This window comes from Leucoraja erinacea, chromosome 31, assembly GCF_028641065.1.
Source record: "Leucoraja erinacea ecotype New England chromosome 31, Leri_hhj_1, whole genome shotgun sequence".
NCBI lineage: Eukaryota > Metazoa > Chordata > Chondrichthyes > Rajiformes > Rajidae > Leucoraja > Leucoraja erinaceus.
The window spans coordinates 4,909,754-4,934,974 of NC_073407.1; the positions used below are offsets into that span (position 1 = coordinate 4,909,754).

The 25,221-nt window shown below is 46.4% G+C and overlaps 1 protein-coding gene across 3 annotated transcripts in view; it reads right to left on the reverse strand.

The window, feature by feature from the left end:
• The window catches only part of ralgps1 (Ral GEF with PH domain and SH3 binding motif 1), a 679,800-nt gene that overhangs the window by 534,132 nt on the left and 120,447 nt on the right, over nt 1-25,221 (reverse strand). For 2 of the 3 annotated variants that reach the window (XM_055659790.1, XM_055659792.1), the window contains exon 2: nt 24,887-24,994. The exons of the other annotated variant lie outside the window; for it this stretch is intronic. The gene's annotated coding sequence lies outside the window, so the exon portion shown is untranslated. The remainder of the gene's footprint in view (nt 1-24,886; nt 24,995-25,221) is intronic. 3 annotated transcript variants of the gene reach the window in all.

Here is a 25,221-nt window from a genome sequence, read left to right on the forward strand (position 1 = left end):
GTCACTGGATTGCCTCACTTGGTTTATTTACCATTATGGAGTTCAAAATAATCACGGGAAGACACATAGGATTAAGGGAGATGCTCAAGTAAACTTTTCATGCAAAATAAAAACTATTTCTAAGAGTTTGAATTAAGGGAGTTACAATACAGATCCAAATGTCAGTGGCACCAGTGGCACAGCTGGGAATGCCATTGCCTCACTATGCCAGAGACCTGGGTTCGATCCTGACCATGGATGCTGTCTGTGTGGAGTTGGCACGTTTTCCCTGTGGCCGCGTGGGTTTTCTCTGGGTGCCCCAGTTTCCTCCCACACTCCAAAGATGTAGGTTAATTGCCCCCAGTGTGTAGGGAGTGGATGAGAAGGTGGGTAGATCTAGTGTGAAAGGGTGATCGATGGTAGACGTGGGTAGACAGAAAATGCTGGTGAAACGCAGCGGGGTGAGGCAGCATCTATGGAGAGAAGGAATAGGTGACGTTTTGGGTCGAGACCCTTCTTCAGACTGCTGTCGGGGGAGGGGGGGGCGGGAAAAAGAAAGGAACAGGCGGAGACAGTAGGCTTTGTGGGAGAGCTGGGAAGGAGGGAGAAAGCAAGAGCTTTCTAAAATTAGAGAAGCCAATGTTCATACCGCTGGAGTGTAAACTACCCAAGCAAAATATGAGGTGCTGTTCCTCCAATTTGTGCTGGGCCTCACTCTGGCCATGGAGGAGGCCCAGGACAGAGAGGTCAGATTGGGAATGGGTGGGGGAGTTGGAGTGCTGTGCATCCGGGAGATCAGGTTGGTTAGTACAAACTGAGCGGAGGACTTGGTAGACGGAGCGGATGGTAGACGTGGACTCAGTGAACTTTTTTTTCCAAATCTGATAATCCAGGAAGATTCTGGAACCAAGGGTGTCGTAAAATCAGTGGTGGAGCTGTTATCAGCAGTGAATATCTGACAGAGTTTGACAAGTCATATATGGGCTAAAACAAGCACAATGATAACTATTGATAGAGAGGGAAAGGCAGCAATCTGCACAACCCAAACCCTACCTCAGCAATGGGGAGTTAAGGGCCTGTCCCACTTGGGCCGTTACTTACGCAACAGGCCGCTAGCGACGGTTGCACGACGGTCCCGCGAGTCGTCATCATGCGCCCGCACAGCAGTCTGGAGCACGTGACATCATTTGAAGATGGACACAAAATGCTGGAGTAACTCAGCGGGACCGGCAGCATCTCTAGAGAGAAGGAATGGATGATGTTTCGGGTCGAGATCCTTCTTCAGTCTGAAAGAAGGGTCTTGACCCGAAACGTCACCCATTCCTTCTCTCCAGAGATGCTGCTGGTCCCGCTGAGCTACTCCTGCATTTTGTGTCCATCTTCAATTTTCTTGGCCCCGCTCTGGGAGTAGAAGTGGGGGCGGATCCGGACCGCAATGGCCGTGAGTCCCAGGCCGAGTTCGACGATTGATTGCCTGCTTCTGCTGCTGTTGGAGGTGAGACGTTGCCTCGCGCCAGGGTGTTGGGCCTGTCCCACTTTGGCCGTCAGTTACGCGACAGGTTGGTGATGCGCGGAGATTTAGTGCAGGACAAAGTCCACACTCCTCCACGCCACTCCATGTACACGTCCCCACACTCTCCACGCGCTCCCCATTCGCTAGCAGGTCGCATAAATGGCGCACAAAAGACAGCCAAGTGGGACAGGCCCTTTACACTCTACTGGATTGTTTGTAAGGAAAATAATTTCACTGTGCTAACAATCAACACACATGACAATAAAAGCACTATTGACTATTGCAGACCGCCTCTTGCACAACCATGGACTTGTTTTCTAATTGTGTATTTTGTGTACCAATGTCTTGTTTATTTTTTTGCTTAGTTTTTCTTTTCACTGTCTTAGAGACATACAGTACAGAAACAGGGTCCTCTGACCAAAATGCCCCATCTACACTGGTCCCTCCTGCCTGCGTTTGGCCCATATCCCTCAAAACCTTTCCTACTTTAAATCTTCTTATGGTGCCTGCCCCTCTCGCCTCAAACCTGCTTCTTGATCCCCCGACTCTGGGTAAAAGACTCGGTGCATTTACCCTATCCATTACCTTCATGATCTTCTACACCTCTAAAAATATAACCCACATCCTCCTGTGCTCCAAGGAATAAACTCGCAAACCTCTCCTTATAACGGAGACCAGCTTGGAACACTGAATATTTTCACAATTAATTGCAGTCTAATTGCATGTATAATTTATGTGTGTGTGTGTTATCCGAGTCTATGTTCCTGTAATGTTGCAACAAGCAAGATATTCATTGTACCAGTATCTGAGCATACTTGTATATATGACAATAGATAGACTTAACTAGAAAATTCCAAAGCCGTATCTACATTACATTCAGTAGACGTAATGAGCAAGGACACCCCCAGAGGGCGATGATGAGTTATCCACTGAGCTCTGAATCACTGCAATTTTAGTTTTAGTTTTGAGATACAGCAGGGAAGCAGGCCCTTCGGCCCACCGGGTCCATGCTGACCATCGATCATCCATTCACACTGATTTACTTTAGACTTCAGAGATACAGTGTGGAAACAGGCCCTTTGGCCCATTGAGCCCATGTGGACCAGCGATCACCCCGAACATCCCACATACCAACATTATCCTACACACTGGGGACAACTTACAAAATTTTACCAAAGCCAATTAACCTACAAACCTGTACGTCTTTGGAGTGTGGGAGTGTTGTTCTATGTTATCCCGCTTTCTCAGCCATTCCTTAAACCTTACAGGCAATTTATAGAGGCCAATTAATCTACAAACTTGCACATCTTTGGGATGTAGGAGGAAACCAGAACACCCAACAGAAGTCTAAGCAGTCACAGGGAGAACGGGCAAACTCCACACAGACAGTGACCAAGGTCAGTATTGAACCGTGGTCTCTGGCGCTGTGAGGCATTGATTGGGGAAAATAGTTAAATTGATTCAAAATGTTTTTAAAGTCCTTGAATTCAGTCAAACGATTAATCAGCGTTGCCTCTTTACAGGAAGAGTACAGGCGGCACTGTGGCGCAGCGATAGAGTTGCTGCCTTACAGCGACAGAGACCAGGGTTCAATCCTGACTATGGGTGCTGTCTGCACGGAATTTGTACATTCTCCATATGACTGGCGTTGGTTTTCTCCGGGATAGAAAGTAGGTGCAGGAGGAGGCCATTCGGCCCTTCGAGCCAGCACCACCATTCATTGTGATCATGGCTGATCTTCGGTTTCCTCCCACACTCCAAAGACGTACAGGTTTGTAAGTTAATTGGCTTGGTGTAAATGTAAATTATCCCTAGTGTGAGTCTGTGATAGTGTTAATGTGCGGGGCGCACTGGTCGGTGCGGACTTGGAGGGCCGAAGGGCCTGTTTCCACGCTGTATCTCTAAACTAAACCAAAAATATGTAGAATTTCACTCTCTTGTTTTGCAATTTTTGTTTACTGTGACACTTTGATATTTCATTCCCTTCCTTCCACAGACTTCTGTTCCTCTGCAGAGCCGCTTTGATCAACACCAGAAATATCCTTTGATGATCCCGCACTGCTAAACAATTCACTTTGATTCGAGGGCCTGTTTGAGATGCAGATGGAGAAGCTGGAGGAAAGAGACAGGGAAAACTGTACCAAGACATATAAAGCCTCCATTTATAATGTGGTACAGACTGGCAATTTATCCTGAGTCCAAATGCCAAAGTCCCTCAATAACACGTACAAATTAATTGAAGTAACTATTAACAAAGATTTACATATTTAATATTCCTATTTTCGGACAGTTTAGCACATGATACAGGATTCAAAAATCACTATTTATGCCCCACACAATTAAAATGTCTCAGATCACAAAGACTTACTGGTAACTTCTTTGCACACCGATATCTTTTACAACTTAGCAAAAATTTAGCTTTTTAATTTGATGAGAAAAATACATTGATTAGCCAGAGAATTGAATCACAGATGGGAATTTGATTTAAGTTACTTGATTGGTTTATGGGTATGATGGGTATAGTTGAATTTAGGGGAGAGATACGGCATGAAAACAGGCCCTTCGGCCCACCGAGTCCATGCCATCCATCGATCACCCGTTTACACAAGTTCTATGATATCCCACTTTCACATCCACTCCCTGCACACCAGGGACAATTTACAGTGGGCCAATTAGCCTACAAACCTGCCTTCGGGATCTGGGAGGAAACAGGAGCACCCAGAGGAAAACCACGCGGTCACAGGGAGAACGTGCAAACTCTGTATAGACAGCCCCCGTGGTCAGGATTGAACCCGGGTCTCTGGCGCTGTAAGTCAGCAACTCTATCGCTGCCCCACTGTTTTGTGCTGAGAATATTTTGGCTTTAATGAAAGGTGATTTCCAGTCATCGTCAAAGTAGAGAGAAAGCCGAGTACATCAAACAGATCAGCCTCTCCACCATCAACTCCATCTACACTTCACATTATCATCAAAGGCCAGTTTTCACCATGGCTATTCCCTCTTCTCCCTTCTCCCGTTAGGCCAAAGATACAAGAGCTTGAAATTGAGGAACAGCTTCTTCCCTGCTGTTGTCAGTCGTAGAATCAGAGTCAAACAGCACAGAAACTGGCCCTTCAGCCCAACGTGCCCATGCCGGTCAAGATGCCCCATCTACTCTAGCCCCATCTGCCCACATATTCCTCCAAATCTTTTCTACCCATGAAAGAGATGGCACAGTGGCGCAGCGGTAGAGTTGCTGCCTTACAGTGCTGGAGACCCGAGTTCGATCCTGACCATGGGTGCTGTCTGTACAGAGTTTGTATATTCTCCCCGTGACCTGCGTGGGTCTTCGCAGAGATCTTCAGTTTCCTCCCACACAAAGAACAACAGGATTGTAGGTTAACAGCGCCACCACTCCGGAAGTAGCGGCGCTGTTAACAGCTGCGGCTCGCCTGCGGTCCGTCTGTCTTTACTTTTTTTCTGTTGTTTTTTTTGTCTTGTTTTGGTTAAGTTTTAGTTTGTTGGGTTGTGTTAGAGGGGGGTGAAACATGTTCTCTGTCTCTTCCTTCGGGGGAATGCGACTTTTTCGTGTCGTATCCCCCTTCTCTGCCTCCGTCTGCGCTGAGGCCTAATGGCGGAGCTGGCGGCCTCCAACCTGCGACTGACCCCGAGGCTCCGGAGGCAGAGCCAGCCAGGACTTACCAACGAGAGGCTGGCCGTCTTCGGGGCTAAGGCAGCGGTGGCCCGACTTGCTGGTGCGGCGTTCTGGCTTTCGGCGGCGGCCTGGAGCTGATGCAGCGGGGCTCGGAGCTGAGACTGCGGGACCCGGAGCTGGGGCGGCGGCCTGGAGCGGAGACTGCGGGACCCGGAGCTGATGCTGTGGTGGGCCGTCTTGGAGCGGAGACGGCGTTCCGGCTCTCGGCAACGGCGACATCACCACGGAGGTCCGCTGGACTGGAGAGCGGCATCTTCGGCCTGGATCGATCGCCTCAGCGCAGAGGGAGAACAAGGAGGGAAGAGACGGAGACTAAGACTTTGCCTCCATCACAGTGAGGATGTGCTTGGTGAACTCACTGTGGCGGATGTTTAATTTGTGTTTATTGTATATTTTGTTATTATTGGTTCTGTATATGACTGCAGGCAACATAATTTCGTTCGGACCGAAAGGTCTGAATGACAATAAAGGATTCTAATCTAATCTAATCTAAAAATTGTCTTGGTATGAATGTAAATTGTCCCAAGTGTGTGTAGGGTGGTGTTTATATGCAGGGATCGCTGGACGGTGCCGACTCGGTGGGCCGAAGGGCCTTTTCCGCGCTGTATCTCTAAACTAGACTAAACTAAACCTTTTCCATCCATTACCATCCACTGAACGTAGACACAAATGGCAGAGTAACTCAGCGGGTCAGGCAGCATCTCCGGAGAGAAGGAATGGGTGACGTTTCGGGGCGAGACCCTTCTTCAGACTGATGTCAGGGGAGGGGGCGGGACATAAATAGATAAAAGTGGCTCAGCACTTCAACTCAACCTCCCATTCCCAATCTGACCTTTCTTTCCTGGGCCTCCTCCATTGTCAGGCCCAACGCAAATATTTCGCTTGGGTAGTTTACACCCCAGCGGTATGAACATTGACTTCTCTACATTTTGTGTCTACCTTCGATTTTAACCCAGCATCTGCAGTTCTTTCCTACACTATCTACTGAACGGTCCTCTCACGAGTTAGGATGTTAATCCTGTTCTTCCAACCTGCCCATTGTGGTCCTTGCACTTTTTCTTTGTAACTGTAACACTATAACACAATATTCTGCACTCGGATATTTTCCTCTTTGCTCTACCTGTTGTACTTGTATATGGCTTGCTGGTACTCATGTACTGTGTGATTAAACCGGACAGCAAGCTCCCAAAGGTTTTCACTGCATCTTGGTACAAACCGATACCAAAGGGACAGAGAGGGTGCAGATTATCAAAAATTGGAACATGCAATGTTGGCGCCTTTGGGTTGTAGACTACCCAGGTGGAATACAAGAAGCTGTTCTTCCAGTTTGCATTGGCAGTAGAGGAGGCAGAGGGCAGACAGGGCAGCACTGTGGTGCAGCAGGGAGAGCAGCATCCTGACAGCGTCAGAGACCCATGTTCGATCCTGACCTTGGGTGCTGTCTGTGCGGACTGTCTTTGCATGTACTCCTTGCAACCACTTGCACTAAATGTTGGGCCCTTAATCCTTTATCTGTGATCTTGATTGTTGTCGTCTATAGTTTTTCCTTTGACTGGACAGCATGCAAACAAGAATTTTTCACTGTACGTCAATATAAACAAAACTAAACACATGAGTCTCTTTGGGGTGCTCGGTTCCCTCCCACCTCTGTAAGAATTGTGTGTCTGTAGGCTAATTGACCTCAGTAAATTGCCCCGAGTGTGTAGGGCACAGATGAGAAAGTGGGATAGCATGGAACTAGAGTGAACGGGTGATTGATGGTCAGCGTGGACTCAATGGGCTGAAGGGCCTGTTTCCGTGCTGTATCTCTAAACTAAACGAAATATTGGAAGGCTGATGCGGGAATGGGAAGGGGAATTAAAAGAGATGGGAATATGGAGTTGCAAATGGCCATTGTGGATGGCAAAACCACCGCCCAGCCTGTGTTTGGTTTCACCGATGTCCTAAAATGTTTCACAACAACGCTTTAAGGGAACTCATTCTGCATCAGAGATACACAAGGACGCCCACAGGAGACATCAATCAGCATGATGCATGCAGCACAAAGCAGTGGCCAAAGGTCATGTGCAGCAGAATATTACCGTCAGAATAAATACTGAGGAGGATAATGGCAAATGTCGTAATGCTGAATTATGCCTTTAATTCAAGGTCTGTACGCCATTCTGTTTTGACGCAGTTCCTCAACACGGAACAGCTCCTCAGGCTAGATGTTTGGTTTGTTTGATGTTCTGCGGATGGAAGGAATGCCGCATGATCAAATATTAAACATGGTTGATACTCATAACCCTGGGCAGAAATTAATGTCGGCAGAGGAAGCGCAGGCGACGTGACCGGCCTGATCGCACTCCAAGGCCATTTAACACGTAGGAGCAGAATTAGGCCATTCGGCCCATCGAGTGTGCTCCACCATTTGATCATGGCTGATCTATTTTACCCTCACAACCCCATTCTCCTGCCTTCTTCTTATGAGAATGATCCCAGGAATGAGTGGGTTAACATATGGTGTGCATTTGACGGCACTGGGCCTGTAATGTAATTGTCTAAAGATCATAAGTTCTAGGAGTATAATTAGGCCATTCAGCCATCAATTCGACTCCACCATTCAATCATGGCTGATCTATCTCTCCCTCCTAACCCCATTCTCCTGCCTTCGCACCATAACCCCTGACACACCCATATTCAAGAATTTATCAATCTCCACCATATCTATATCTATTGACGGCCTCCACTGCCATCTGTGTGAATGAATACCCCAGATTCACCACTCGATAACTAAATACATTTCTCCTCATCACATTTCTAAAGGTACCTCCTTTATTCTGAGGCTCTGGTCCTAGACTCTCCCATTAGTGGAAACACCCTCTTCACATCCACAGTGTCATATCTCCTGCAGTGTAGCTGCTCTATGCATCCTCTTCTGTCATCTGCTCATAACTTTCCAGATCTTCATTAGACCCAGTGCCTCTCTGTATCTTTAGTTGAAGTTCAGTTTAGAGATATGGCATGGAAACAGGCCCTTCAGCCCACCTAGCGCACGCCAAGCAGTGGTCACCCATTCATACCCGTTCTATCCTACATAGGAAGGACAATATACAGAGGTCAATGAACTGACAAACCTTCTTTGGAATGTGAGAGGAAACCGGAGCGCGCAGAAGAAACCAACACTGTCACAGTGAGAACGTGCAAACTCCGTACGGACAGCAGCCATGGTCAGGATTGAACCAGAGTGTAAGGTAGCTCTAACGCTGCACCACTGTGCTGGATGCAACTGGCAGCATTAGAGCACAGGGCCATTCTGTCCCTCAGACCTGCACATCATTCAACAAGATTAGCAAAGTGGAGCAGTGGTAGATTTGCTGCCTCACAGCGCCAGAGACCCAGGTTCGATCCTGACCATGGGTGCTGTCTGTACGGAGTTTGTACGTTCTCCCCGTGACCACCTGGGCTTCCTCCCACACTCCAAAGACAAACAGGTTTGTTGGTTAATTGGCTTTTGCAAATTGCCCCTAGTGTACAGGATGCAAAACGGCGATAAACTGGAGAAGGGGAGAAATGTGTGGGAATCCTGTTTGGGGCACAGGGAAGGGAGGGGGAGGAAGGGGAAGGGGAGGTGGATGTTTGTAGATCAGTTACCTAAAATTGGAGTATTCAATGTTTACACATGTGCAGAAGGGCAGAAATAGTGGTCTGCACATCTGACCATCATGAGGTGACTTCCCACGCCACCAGTCTCATCCTTGCCTAAGACGGTCTCTTCCGTATGAATTACTATGGCGAGTAAAGAAATGCAAAGGCATCGGGCCAATGTTTGGAGGCCTACCAGCGGAAGAGGCCCCCAGATTTCAGAGGCATGATAAAAAAAGTACCAAGAGAGAAGGTGTTTAAGAAGGAACTGCAGATGCTGGAAAATCGAAGGTAGACAAAAGTGCTGGAGAAACTCAGCGGGTGCAGCAGCATCATAGATGCTGCTGCACCCGCTGAGTTTCTCCAGCACTTTTGTCTACCAAGAGAGAAGGCTAAGACAATGGGCATCCCAGCCTCCAGCAGTAGACAGTGCACACGTCATCCAGAGCCAATGGCTTGTCCCAGCACCTTTCCACTATGGAAATGTATGTACTGTTCATGGGATATATAAGTGTATTTTTGAGCAGAAAAACATCTTCCCTCCACTCTCACAGGCTAAAGAATGTTTTAACTGTTGAACGGCCTTTTCCGTTTAGTTTAGTTTAGCTCAGTTGAGAGATACAGCATGGAAACAGGCCTTTCAGCCCACTGGCTCAAACCTGACCATCGATCACCCGTTCACACACATTCTGTCATCCCTCATATCGCATCTAATCCCCACACTAGGGCTTACTTACAAAGTCCAATTAAACATAGAACTATAGAAAATGGATGCAGGAGTAGGCCATTCGGCCCTTCGAGCCTGCACCGCCATTCAATATGATCATGGCTGATCATCCAACTCAGTATTCTGTACCTGCCTTCTCTCCATATCCCCTGATCCCTTTAGCCACAAGGGCCACATCTAACTCCCTCTTAAATATAGCCAATGAACTGGCCTCAACTACCTTCTGTGGCAGAGAGATTCACCACTCTCTGTGTGAAATTTTTTTTTCTCATCTCAGTCCTGATGGATTTCCCCCTTATCCTTATATAAAATACCCACCTTTCTCCACCTTCTCAAAAATGTCTTGCATATATTGGTAATAACTTATGGGACCATTGAACACCGCTCCACAGATGGGCAACTGGTCTATGCATGGTCTTTCACATACTACATGACGAAAGGCCACAAATCAGTTGCAAGCAAGACTGCTGGCAAATCCTTGCTCTCATGTTAACTATTGTAAAGAAGTGTCCCGACCCGTCCCATCCATGTTCTCCAGAAATGCTGCCTGACCCTTTGAATTACTCCAACACTTTGAGTCTTTATTTTAAAAACTATTTGTCCTCTTGGTAAAAAGAAATTTCAAGATAAATATTTTGAAGGAAATATACTATGAAATTGTAGCAGTTTAGTTTAGTTTATTACTGTCATGTGTATATGTGTGGCACGGTGGAGCAGCGGTAGAGTTGCTGCCTTAAGAGCCTGTCCCACTTTCACGACCTAATTCACGACCTCTTTTATCGTGGACATTTTTCATCAGGCTAGAAAAACGCCCCGACCTACTTGATGCCACGAGTACCTACGACTAGCATCACGGCCTGCTACGACCTCCTCCGACCTCGTGACGGCCATGCTGTGAGTATGAGTTAAGGGCAAACTCGGCAGAGGCCATGAATTAGGTCGTGAAAGTGGGACGGGCACTTAACAGCGCCAGAGATGCTGTGACCGCACAGGTCTTCTCCAGGTGCTCCAGTCTCCTCCTACACCCCAACGATGTAGGTATGTTACAAAACCTACCTGAATCATCATTGGGAATCTGCCCTCAGCCATGTCGGCGATTTTGGCGCTGTTTGGAGGGGGCGGGTTTAAAACGCGATTTTTACTAGGCTGTACTAATCGCACATGTTCAGCCTAGTAAATCATTAACGAAAAATCGCTGCAAGACCCGGTCGCAAAAGGTATTATTAGTTTTATAGGCCTCGATAATATAGTTATAATAGTTTTAAAATTACTCTCTGATTTCGCAACCTCTCGCAGCCCCAGGGTTTTATAAAGCAAACAATTAAAGGTATGTACCTTATTTTTACATTAAATGGGGCATATATATAACCCTGAATATCAAGTTATCTATAACGAATAGTTCATTTTGGGCTTTTTATATCCCGCAGTATTTTTCTCGGCATTTGAGGGCACTAATCCAGCGCTATGTCAACGTTCTAAACCAGCGCGTTCCACATGAACCCACTAGAAAGCCGATTTAAATGGGCATTTATTTACAGCAATTGAACACTAAATTCCTTCCATTTGGCCTATAAATTAATGAAAATTAGATATAAAAATCATGTTATATTGTGAATTATTTGTGAATAATCTTTGGACACTTAGGCTATTTAAAAATGTTAATCTTTCCTTAAGAAATGGGCGTTTGACTATCCAAGATCACAGCTTTTTTGTAATGTACATTGAAAATCAATAGGGAACAAGATGCTAATTTCCGAGTATGAAAATGGTCATAACTTTTTTAATACTTGAGATATGAAAGTGAATTTGGTGTCAAATTAAACTTATTGTTATGCTTTATCTGATGGGATAAATTGCAGACTTGATTTTTTAAATCTCAAAATTTTGTAACATTGCTAAACGATGTACAAACTTGTAGCTTAATTGATTTCCTAGTGTGCAGGATAGTGCTAGTGTATGGGGTGAATGGTGGATGGTGTGGACTTGATGCGTCAAAAGACATGTTTCCACGCTGTGTCTCTAAAGTACTAAATACATGTTATTCACATTATTCCCTTTATCATGTATCTGTACCCCGTGGACGGCTTGATTGTAATCATGTATTGTCTTTCCACTGACTGGTTAGCACACAACAGTAGCTTTTCACTGTACCTCGGTACACGTGACAATAAACTAAACTATGAAGGATTGAGGTACAGTGAAAAGCTTTTATGTTGCATGCAATCCAGTCAGTGAAAAGACTGTACATGATTACAATCAAGCCGTCAACAGTGTACAGATAAAGGATAACAGTTACAACATTTAGTGCAAGATAAAGGTTGATAAAGTCTGATTAAAGATAGTCCTAAGAAATCTTGGCATCCTAACACGAGCACATGCACAGAACACAATCCACGTAGACCTGGGTTTGGGCTCGGCATATGGGACAATCCCGTGGGATCCTGAACCAGCACAGCTGGGATCAGATCACAAGTCAATGAAGGGTTAGATTTCCAGAACGGTCACAGACTATTTAAAGAAAGCAAAATTGGTTTTGCTGAGAATGACACAGAAACAAAAGAAATAGACGCAAAAAGCTGGAGGAACTCAACACCCAGGCAGCATTTCTGGAGAGAAGGAATGGGTGACATTTCGGGTCGAGACCCTTCTTCAGTGTTACTCGGAGTTACTCCAGCTTTTGTGTGTCTATCTTCGGTTTAAACCAGCATCTGCAGCTCCTTCTGACACAAATAGATTGCGGATTCGGCTGCATGACTGCTCTGCTGTTGAGTCAAATCACATCCAATTCTGACCTTGGCCTTCGTTCCACATTGTTGCCCGTTTCTCATAACCTGGACTTCTCGAACAGTTCAAAGCAAAATCCACTCAGTGCGTGGGATGGCAGGAAGGTCAGCCAAGAGTTGTCCAAACGTGACGCGCTGGCCAAGTGCCACCGCGGATGAATGTGGCCAAAGTGGCACGAGGTGCAAGGACAATCTGCTCCCCAAGGCAGAATAGTCTCCCTGAGAAACGGGACCATAACACAGGTGCGTTCCTTCAACCACACTAAAACAGCAAATTAACACTGCGATGTATTAACTATTTTAGTATATTAGCACTAAAACTTTAATGTCCACATTCAGGAACACTTCATCCCTGCAAGCATCAGGCTATTAAACACTACAACCTCCAAATAAGCTCTGAACGACATAGAACTGGGGGGCATTAGTTTTGCACTGTGTGTATGTCTGTCTGTGTATATATATATATATGTATACACCTGTGACTTTCACGTCAAAGAAAGGTCTCAACCCAAAACTTGACCCATTCCTTCTCTCCAGAGATGCTGCCTGTCCCGCTGAGTTACTCCGGCATTTTGTGTCCATCTTCGGTTTAAACCACCATCTGAGGGGTAACCTTTTCACACAAAGGGTGGTGGGTGTATGGAACAAGCTCAAAGAGGTAGTTGAGGCTGGGACTATCCCAACTGTTAGACAGGTACATGGATTGGACAGGTTTGGAGGGATTTGGACCAAACGCAGGGAGGTGGGACTAGTGTAGCTGGGACATGTTGGCCGGTGTGGGCAAGTTGGGCCGAAAGGCCTGCTTCGATGGTGAATCACTCTATGACTTTAATCATGGTGAAACTGACAGGCTGTGTTCTTAAGAGTTAATGATGGTTTATTTATTGCTGGGAATTTACATGGAAACACCCTAGACTGTTTTTCCACAAAGACAGCTTTTTTTCCGCTTGTCAATTTCCAAAATAATTTGAAATCAGTTGTTTCACCATCATTTATACTGGGTTTTCCAGATTTTTTCTTAAACCTATTTTATTTAAGTAACCAAAATCTCTAGTTTCCAATAGAAATCTCATTATAACCAATTTGTCTGGCATAATAAATATATAGTCCTCACTTCATCAATCGCATTATACCTAATTCACATGATGTAAACACATGTTATATCAGAACTAAATGAACATGTTTAACATGCCTTCAGCAGGATGTTTGCTATTATTTAACCAATTAGTAATGCTTAATCATTGAAAGTAATTAAACAAGCATGAAGTATTTTTATCCAGTATACACAAGAGGATATGACGGCTTTATATCACTTCAACACCTCCTAGATTTGTCATCCTGCTTGGGGCCGAGCCCACACTTGCGACATCCTGCTGCTACAAAAGGGTTTCTGACTGGCTGGTTGTTCTGTACGGGGCTCGGAAATCTTTTGATTTAAAATGGGGTTTTTTTTGCAGACCCTGACCTTTCCATTGGCAAAAACCCCATCCATCCCCTCAGCCCTGGCCAGTCAAACCCTTCAACCATTCCCAGTCCCCAAGAACACATCTCTGTTAATGAAAGTGAAAGAAAGAGAGAGACAGAGACACTGGGAGACAGAGACTGGGAGACAGAGACTGGGAGACAGACACGGAGACGGAGAGACTGGGAGACAGAGAGACAGTGAGAGAGTTGCTCTGAAGAAGGACCAACACAATGTTCGAGTGTTCACCATAAAGAAAACACAATTTTCAGTTGCAAAATGAATGATCTCAACAGCAAGTGACACAGAGTTGGACTATAATAACACACAACACTCATTTAATTTAAGGACAAAATGCTGGAGTAACTCAGCAGCATCTCTGGAGAACATGGATAGGTGGTGTTTCTGGTCGCGATCCTTCTTCAGAACCGCGGTTCCTTCCGACCCCTTTATCATTTAGGTTTATTCTTAAGAATTATGCTTGAGGGGGTGATTATCTTTACGTTGATTTCATTTTTGGTTTGCTATTTCAGAAGGGAAGAGTGCACGTGACACATTCTTTGAAGTTGTGTTTGTGCGGCCAGTGGGAGTGCTGCATCGACTCTGCATTGACACTGCATTGAGTCTGCAATGAGTCTGCATTTACTCTGCATCGAGTCTGCATTGACACTACATCGAGTCTGCATGGAGTCTGCATGGAGTCTGCATGGAGTCTGCAGACTCCTCCCACCCAGCATCCAGGAGGAATGGCGTCTGGCAGTAAATGTGACTGAGAGATGCATCAATCAACCAGGCATCAATCTCCTCAATGCTTTCTGGACTTTTTGCAGCTTAATGCATTTGTCCTGTAACAGGGTGACCAAAACTGAATACACTACTTTGAAAAGCATTTAAACACAGAGATCGTTGCTGCTTTATTATTAAGGGCCTGTCCCACTTACACAATTTTTTCGGCAACTTGCCGGCACCCGTCATAGTCGCAGCAGGTTGCCAAAAATGTTCAAAATGTTGTAAATCCAGTGGCGACCAGAAAAAGGTACGACTCTTTAGGCAACTACTCACGAACAAACAGGCGTCATCCGCGACATGTCATAAGATCATCAGTGATAAGAGTAGAATTAGACCATTCGGCCCATCAAGTCTACTCCACTATTCAATTATGGCTGATCTATCTCTCCCTCTTAACCCCATTCTCCTGCCTTCTCCTCATAACCTCTGACACCCTCATTAATCAACAATCTATCTATCTCTGCCACATATATATCCACTGACTGCCTCCACAGCCGTCTGTGGCAAAGAATCCCACAGATTCACCACACTCTCAAATCTTCCTCATCTCCTTTCTAAAAGAATATTCTTTAATGCTGAGGCTAGGACTCTCCCTTTAGTGGAAACATCCTCTCCCCATCCACTCTATCCAAGCCTTTCACTATTCTGTACGTTTCAGTGAGCTCCCCTTCCCACATTATTTTAAACTCCAGCGAATATATGCCCACTGCCTTCAAATGCTCATCATAGGTTAAATGGGTACCATTTCAGGTCGGGGCTCTTCGTAACCAAAGCAAAATGGAAATGCACACTAACTTCCCTAAACAATCGTAGTATTTGATCAATAATGGGTTAATCAGGAATGTGCCTGACTGACCATTCAACCTTTCATGCTGAGTGAGTTGTGTTTATTGTGTTTTAACATGCTCCGGTGCAGACTTGGCATGAGTTCCCATGTAAACAGTGTCACCCATCTAGACACTGAGCTAACTGGAGTTGCACACACAGAGTCCGCCGTGTTGGCAAACAGCTCGGCAGATAAGGTGTGTGAGGAAACGGCATATCGCCAAGATCCTGTCCAAGGCCAACCAATACTTCATGAGTAAGTCCACTCTTGAAACACCCATCACAACCCCAACCTCAACCCAACCACAGTGCCAAACCCCGATGGACTTTGCACTAGTGAAGTTGCACCACACACTTTGGCACGCACTACAAGGTCTACCTAGAGTAACAGATAAGTATATTTAATTGTGCGTTTGATCTTAACGTGCCTGCAAAGCCACAGCAAAGTGATAATTTTACTGTTTGAGTCACAGTCTTTTAGTTTAGTTTAGCTTGGGATTCAGCGCAGTGACAGGCCCTTCGTCCCACCGAGTCTGCGCCCACCAGCGATCCCCGTACACTAAAACTATCCACACACACACGGGACATATTACATTTATATCCAGCCAATTGACCTACAAACCTGTACATCTTTGGAGTGTGGGAGGAAACCGGAGCAGCCGACGAAAACCCACGCAGGTTACGGGCCGAACGTACAAACTCCACACAGACAGCACCTGTAGTCAGGTTCGGACCAGGGTCGCTGGTGCTATAAGGCAGCAACTCTACCGCTGCACCGTCTGTGTCCTAGAGACACAGAGCAGGGAAACAGGCCCATCGGTCCAACTTGCCCATGCCGACCAAGATTCTCCATCTAAACGTGTCCCATTTGTCCATGTTTGACCCATATCCCTCTAAACCTTTCCTATCCATGATTGTGTCCAAGTGCCTCTTAAATGCTATTATAGTACCTGCCTCAACGACCTCCACTGGCAGCTCATTCCATATACCCATCACCCTCTGAGAGAAAAAGTTGCTCCTCAGGATCTTATAAATTAGTTTAGTTTTATTTAGAGCTACAGCGTGGAAACAGGCCCTTCGGACCCGAGTCCGCACCTACCAGCAATCCCTATACACCAAGCACTGCCCTACACACCAGGTACAATTTACAATTTTTCCAAAGCCAGGTTTAACCTGTACGTCTTTAGAGTGTGGGAGGAAACCAGAGGAAACAGGAAGAACGTACACACTCCATATGATAGCACCTGTAGTCAGGATCCAACTTTACTTTTTAGACTTTCGAGATAACAGCGTTGAAATGGGCCCTTCAGCCCACAATCCGACCAGCGATCACCCCGTATACTTGCACTATCCCACACACTGGGAAAACTTTACACACCAATTAGATATATAAACATGTACATCTTTGGAATGTGGGAATAAAAGCGGAAATCCAAGGAGAAAACCCTCGTGGTCACAGGGAGAACGTACAAACTTCGTACACACAGCACCCATGGTCAGGATCGAACCCGGATCGCTGGTGTTGTAAGGCGGCAACTCTACCGCTGTGCCAGTCCAATCAGTTGTGTAATTGGTACGAACATTTTTGTTTTTTAATGGAGGTGCCAAGACACAACGTCACTCACAAACACCCGAACATTTCCTTCGCTAGCTACCCAAAGGTCAGCCCCAAAACCATGTACATTAGTGGTTATCAACTCGCACTAAAACCCACAGCTTAGTTAGATTGCATGAGATCCCTGGTGAAGGGCAAGATTTACTAGGAAGCTGAGGGGTAACTTTTGTCACTACGAGGTTGGTGGGTGTATGGAACGAGCTGCCAGAGGAGGCCATTGAGCCAGATACAAAAGCAATATTTAAAAGGCACAAGGGTATAGTTTAAGAAGGAACTGCAGATGCTGGAAAAATCTAAAGTAGACAAAAAATGCTGGAGAAACTCAGCGGGTGAGGCAGCATCTATAGAGAAAAGGAGTAGGCGACGTTTCGGGTCGAGACCATTTCGTATAGGATGAGTTGGCCCAAAAGGCCTATTTCTGTGCTGTATGACTGACTCCATGACCATAAGACTGGACCTAATGTGAACAAAGTCAAGTCGAAGATCAGTCATGGTTGAATGGTAGAGTAGACTCGATGGGCAGAATGGACTAATTCTGCTCCTATTTCTTATGGAAAGCTGAGCGAGAGATTAACCACAGTGAAAAGAACTGGCAGAACAGAACTATCAAAGCCAACACGCCGACTTCAATGGAGACACAAGGAATTGCAGATGCTGGTTGACAAAAAAACGACACAAATAGCCCAGCTGATTGACTTGCTGGGTCATTCCAGGGGCCGTTTAGGTTTAGGTTTATTATTGTCACTTACACCAACGTGCAGTGAAAAGCTTTGTCCTGTATCCTATCCAAACAGATCAAATAATACCATAAATAGATGCAATCAAATCAAACCCAAGTACCATCGAACAAGAGCAAAGGGGAAGATACAGAGTGCAGGATATAGTTCTAAGCTCTGTTGCCGAGTTGTTCGGATGAACCGTGACAAGGTTCCTTGCATCCTCCTCCAGACTCTCTTCAGCATTAGGTACAATGTCTCACTTTGTTGGTCGAGAGAGGCGTGCGCACGTCTCTGAAGTGGTTTGAACTCACAACTTTGAGGCAAGATAGCAGGGTGATCCAAGATGGCGCACAAGCCAGGCGATGCCTTGTGTGCGCTAACACGTTACAATCGCTCTACTCTTCTACACATTCTGGACGGCTCGATTGTAATATTGCATTGTCATTCCGCTGACTGGTAGCACGCAACACATCCTCTGTACACGTGACCATAAAATAAAATTTATCTAAGCTAATGATAAACACAAAATGCTGGAGTAACTCAGCAGGACAGGGAGAAGGAATGGGTGACGTTTCAGGTCAAGACCCTACTTCAGACTAAGAGTCAGGGGTAAGGGAACCGAGAGATATGGATGGGTAAGGTGTGAAAGCAGACGATGATAAAGAAATGTGGAGTGTTTAAGAAGGAACTCCAGATGCTGGAAAATCGAAGGTAGACAAAAATACTGGAGAAACTCAGCTTCGGGTCTTGACCCGAAGCATCGCCTTTGTCCTTCGCTCCATAGATGCTGCCTCACCCACTGAGTTCCTCCAGCATTTTTGTCCACCTAGGAAATGTAGAGTGGTTCATCGTTGGCTGAGGGGAAGGCGACAACGAGGCATATAATCAGTAAAATTCAGCTCAGTGAAACTAGTCAGAGAACAAGAGTGGGGGATAGACAGAGAGAGAGAGGGAAAGCAAGGGTTACTTGAAGCTAGTGAAACTAAACGAAAAGGTTAAAACTAAAGGTTGAGGCTCAACTATATTGAGCAAATATCGAAAAAAAACTCGGTGGTTAACTTTTTTATGCATGGGAAACCAAAGCTCGTTAAGAACCTTCTTTAGACTAGTGAGAACACAGATCAAAATCTCATAGCCCATACACTGCTTTCTGCATGATGTTTAAAACATATGTGGAGACCTCTGTGTCCAGTCATCAACCTTTGAAAGCTCTTGGAAACTTGAGCTCAGAGTAAGATGCTATTTGCAACCTCGTAAGTTCATAAAAACACCCAATTCGAACGGGGCCAGAGAGCGTTTTGCACCTGGTCCCACATCACCCTCGAGTAACCCCTAAAAAACCAAGACAAATGCAAAGTGACGAGGGACCTCAAGCCCACAGCCCCTGTCTGGAGACATACGTTCACAGTCCTAGCCCCATACCCAATGGGTCAGTGCAAAGGTGCCAGTGTTAGTTGCCTTCAGAGGCATCTGATGCAGACGCGTGGCTTTGTTCTCTGAGGGGAGAGATGTGATTTTAAACATCACAGCTTGGAATTGCTTCAACACTGCCTTGTTCAACAGACCAGTAGACAGCGCCAGTATACAGGCTGATCGCTGGTTGGCGGGGACGCGGTGGACCGAAGGGCCCATTTCCACGCCTTATCTCTAAAGTCTAAAATCTAAAGTCGAGAGCAGACCCTCTGGAGGGTTACCTGGTGAACCACCCGTGGTCACGATCGAACCCGGGTCTCTGGCGCTGTGAGGCAGCAACTCTACCACCGCGCCCCACCAGTTATGATGTTAAGCAGAGTTCTGTTCTTGGAGGTGGTTGCAAAATATCCCGTGGCTCTATTTTAAAGAGGTGTAGCGTTGTCCCCAAGTTTCACTGGGTAGCCCCCCTCCAAAGTTCCTGCTCCAAGTCGCACGTCAGCCAGACTTGGCAATATGTTAGCTGTTCCTGCTTCATCAAAGCATCCCTACCAAATGGCACATTGGGGGCACTCTCACCACTTGGACTGCACTGGTTTAAGCAGAAGCTTGGCACCACCTTCCCAAGGACATGTCGGGATGGGCGATGAAGAATGGCCTTGAAGACACAAGGAACGACAGGTGCAGGTTTACAAAGAAAGACACAAAGTGCTGGAGTAACTCAGGTAACTCACTGGGTCAGGCAGCATCTCTGGAGAATGGTTAGGCCACATTTCAGGTCGGGACCTCTCTTCGGATTGAATATAATGATGGGGAGAAAGCTGGAAGAGTGATATGGGTGGTACAAAGCCTAGCAAGTGATAGGAGCATAGACACAAAGTGCTGGAGTAACTCGCTGAGTCTAGTCTCAGAATCTGTTCCGTTGAATGCATTCAAGTTATCAAACAAGAAAGGACTCAAAAGTAACTCAGCGGGTCAGGCAGCATCTCTGGAGAACATGGATAGGTAACGTTTGGGTCGGGATCCTTCTTCAGACTTTTGGTAAAAAGGTACTGATCTGAAACATCACCTATCCATGTTCTCCAGTGATGCGGCCTGACCTGCTGAGTTACTCCAGCACTTTGTGTCCTTTTCTATGTATCAGAATCTTTCGTTTCTTGTGTCTGCATTTATCCAAAATTAGATTTGGACTAGCTAATGCACTGGTTAGAGAAATGGGTTAGAAATAGGTTACCAAGAACATTTGGTCAAGAAAGAGTAAAAGGAGGTCAAATCATCCAATGCAGATGGAGCTAGGGTTAGAATTCACTCAGCTGGACAAACATATGTATGTTATCAGCTCAAGAACCACAGGAAACACTCGACACGAGACCGAGGGTTGTCGTGACTTGTGATACAAGTGGTGTGAACCAGTGGGACCACCATGAAGATGGTGAGGTGGAAGTGTCCATGCTTTGCCATCTGTTCTGAACAGAACAAAGGACAAAGGACATTTATTGTCACATACACCAATGGGTGCAGTGACATTTGAGTTACCATGTAGCACATAATAAAATAAACACAACACTATAGAATTTAACATAAAACATAAAACATCCCCCACAGTAGAATCAGCTGTTCCCACTGTGAGGGAAGACAATAAATGTTCAGTCCACTTCCTCCATCTTCACCCGTGGTCTATTGAGGCCTCCACAGTTGCCGCTACGTTCGGCCCGATGTTTCAGGCCCTCTCCCCGGGATGATGGAGCTCCGGCGTCGGAGGAACACTCTCAGCGGCTTGGAGTTCCGAAACGGCCGCTTCCTACCAGAGACCGCGGCTCCCGACGTCCACAGGCCGAGCTGGGTGGAGCTCCAACACTGGAGACCTCGGCGAAAGATCCCAGGCCTCCGAGATGTTAAAGTCAGCGCCACAGTTGAAAGCTCCGCAGTCCACAGCTCCGATCCGACCAGAGGAGCGATCCATCAGTGAAGGGTGGAGACACATAAAGTCAGCATAAGCCCCAGAGACTGAGGGACAACCACTTAGCGTTGACGTGTGGAATCAAAACTGCCTCACCTAGAGTCATAGACCCACAGCATGGAAACAGGCCCACTGGCCTAACTTGCCCACACCAACCAACATGCCCCATTCACTCTAGTCCCACCTGCCTGCGTTTGGCCCATATCCCTCTATCCATGTACCTGTCTATATGTTTATCAAACGTTGCGATAGCACCTGCCTCAACCGCCTCCAGCAGTTCGTTCCATACACCCACAGCCCTTTGTGTAAAAAAAGTTTAATAAGGTTCCTATTAAATCTATCCCTCTTCTCCTTAATACTCTGTTGTCTAATTCTTGATTCCCCTACTCTGGGCAAAACACTGTCCGTTTACCCAACCCTATTCCTCTCACGAGCTACTTGAGGTACATTGGGTCTGGTTGGGGTGTAGAACTGGTGATGACGGTGAAGCGGTGGCTCTGGGTTTGAGCCTGACTATGGGTGCTGTCTGCACGGAGTTTGCCCAGTCTCCCCGTGACCTGCATGGGTTTTCTCCGGGAGCTCCGATTTCCTCCCACACTTCAAATTGGCTTGGTATCATTGAAAATTGTCCCTAATGTGTGCAGGATAGTGCAGGTGTGCAGCTCGGCATGGACCCTGGTGGGCCGAAGGGCCTGCTTCCACGCTGTCTCTCTAAACTAAGACTAAAAGACAGCCTTTTGCACTCTGGCAACGTTACAAGGCATCAAAACAAAAAGAAAAATGTTATTCTCAACAAATATAACTGAAGCCAGAATTAAGAGAATCGGGATCTTTTGTCGCTAGTTATTTAACAATATTCTGCAACAATCACTCAGTAATTACACCCACACATACCACACACAATGCATTTTCACAAGACCTACATCTATTGTACTTCACCAGCTGTCCCCACAAAGTTGGTAGGGAGCTGCCTTTTCCACCCATCGCTGTTTATGAGGTGAATGTGCTTCCACGACCAATATGATCAAGGACTTGTCCCACCCTGGTCATTCCCACTCCCGTCCGGCAGAAGGTACAGAAGCTTGAAAGCACGCACCACTAGACTCAGTGACAGCTTCTTCCATTCTGTTATCAGGCTTCTGAACGGTTCCACTGAGAGGAGATCTTCAAGGAGGGACCTTTTGTGAAAGTGGAGCCAAGGTCGTTATTACCTCAAGTTTAGATAAACTAGTCCCACAGATTGAATGGAGGAGATAAATATTGGTTTCATTTTCAACCCAAAGCTTGTTTGGGCTGAAAATTGTTAGTGCAGCACGGTGGCGCAGGGGTAGAGTTGCAGCAGCGGAGACCCGGGTTCGATCCCGGCTTGTAGGTCGGTTGGATAATTGGCCACTCCTTCTGTGTAGGTGAATTGTAGAATCTGGAGGAAGCTGATGAGGATGTGGGTCAGCGCCGGAGGCCAGGGGTTCGATCCCGACTACGGGTGCTGTCTGTACGGAGTTTGTACGTTCTTCCCGTGACCTGCGTGGATTTTCTCCGAGATCTTTGGTTTCCTCCCACACTCCAAAGACGCACAGGTTTGTAAGTTAATTGGCTTGGTAAATGTAAAAATTGTCCTTAGTGGGTGTAGGATGTGCTGGTCGGCGCGGACTGGGTGGGCCGAAAGGGCCTGTTTCCGCGCTGTATCTCTAAACTAAACTAAACTAAACTTGTATTACTCAGTTAGAAAGTATGGTTTGTCAGAGGCAGTTCAGAGATAATTCATCAGGATAATCCTGTAGCTGTACACTGTGGTTTGCTCTATTGTAATCATGTGTTGCCTTTCTGCTGACTGGTTAGCACACGACAAAAGTTTTTCACTGTACCTCGTGTACACGTGATAATAAACTAAACTCAGACCGGGTTCAGAGGAGTTTTGATTGTGGAGAAAGGGCAGGAAGATTGTTCCCGATGTTAGGGAAGTCCAGGACAAGGGGTCACAGCTTAAGGATAAAGGGGGAAATCCTTTAAAACCGAGATGAGAAGAACTTTTTTCACACAGAGAGTGGTGAATCTCTGGAACTCTCTGCCACAGAGGGTAGTTGAGGCCAGTTCATTGGCTATATTTAAGAGGGAGTTAGATGTGGCCCTTGTGGCTAAGGGGATCAGGGGGTATGGAGAGAAGGCAGGTACGGGATACTGAGTTGGATGATCAGCCATGATCATATTGAATGGTGGTGCAGGCTCGAAGGGCCGATTGGCCTACTCCTGCACCTAATTTCTATGTTTCTCTATGTTTCTATGAAAGTAGACCCGAAAAAATGTCAGCTCAGCCATGATTCTGCTGAATGGGAAAGCAGCCTCGTGGGGCCGAATGGCCTTGCAATGTTAATGTTACTGGGTTTTCTGTCTTGATTGAAAGATTGAATGAAAGATACTACCCACCGAGTCTTTGTCGACCACCGATCCCATTCACACTAGTTATCCCACTTTCTCATCCACTCCCTGCGGCAATTTACAGAGGGCCAATTAACCTACAAACCCGCACGTCTCTGGGATGTGGGAGGAAACCGGGGCACCGCAAGGAAACCCACAGGTTGAATGGGCAAATTCCACACAGGCAGCACCCGAGATCAGGAGCGAACCTGGGTCTCTGGTGTTATGAGGCAGCAACTCTACCAGCCCTGTCTGACAATAGACAATAGGTGCAGGAGTAGGCCATTTGGCCCTTCAAGCCAGCACCGTCATTCAATGTGATCATGGCTGATCATCCCCAATCAATAACCCGTTCCTGCCTTCTCCCCATATCCCCTGACTAATAGACAATAGACAATAGGACAATAGACAATAGTCTGGTACCATTTAAAAAGTCTATGAGTGCCATGTGCAATCTTGTAACACGTACTGAGGCTATTATGTATTGTAATGTGCCTGTAAAACGGTGACAAGTAACCAGCTTGCTGCAATGGACAGAAGATCTAGACCCCACACTTGAGGCCATGACCCTCCCTCACCAAACCCAGGTCATCGTTACTTGGGGAAATTGCCATCGTGGGGAGAGGTAGCAATGAGGGTCTCCGAGGAGCTGGATGGTGGCAGAGAGAAAACCTGCTGGTGCTCAACAGGTAGACCAAGATAAATAGAAGTATCTGTCCAAGGTAGACAAAAATGCTGGAGAAACTCGGCGGGTGAGGCAGCATCTATGGGGCGAAGGAAATAGGCAACGTTTTTCGGGTCGAAACCCTTCTTCAGAAGTATCTGTTCATGTAGCATCTGTGATGCAGCAAAAATAAACTTTCCCAGCTTAAAACAAGACGGACAAGTAGTCCAGATGTATTATAAAAATGCACAAAGTAACTCAGCGGGTCAGGCAGCATCTTGGGAGAAAAAGGATGGGCAACGTTGTGGGTCGAGACCCTTCACCAGACTCTGGAGGACATGGATAGATGATGTTTCGGGCGGGGTACTTGATTAGTGTTAGTGTCAGAGGGGTTATGGGGAGAAGATAGGAGAATGGGGTTGAGAGGGAAAGATACATCAGCCATGATTAAATGGCGTGGGCTCGATGGTTCGATTGGCCTAATTCTGCTCCTATAACATGAACTTAAGGGACCATTCTTCAGACTCCCAAATCGAAATGTCACCTATCCACGTCGTCCAGAGATGCCGCCTGACCCGCTGAGTTACTCCAGCGCTTTGTGCCTTTTTTTTCTGGAAGCCAGCATCTGCAGTTCCTTGCGTCACCACGTCCATGTACATGCCAGTAAATTACAGGCCTAGTTGATGAAATAGCACATTTGCACTCACCCATATCTCTTGTTCTGCTCTTACATACGCAGTCTCCGAGTGACTGGTACCTTGGCAAGGAACGGTCAGGGCTGGGGATTAATCAAAAGCCGGACTCTGTTGACGGACCTGAAACGGAACAGGAGCCAGTGTTATAGCCTCGCAACCAGTCCATAATTCAGTCAACCGTGCAAATGCCTTCATTTTGCTTCCAATTTGTCTTTGGAATGGTCAAAGATTTCTCTGTGAATCACAGGGCAGCATTATTCTGTAACGGTGACATCACAACAGCCTGGCGCAGATTTAATCCACTCATTTCAAGGCTGTCTCGCCATCTAACCCTCACCGGGGAGGGG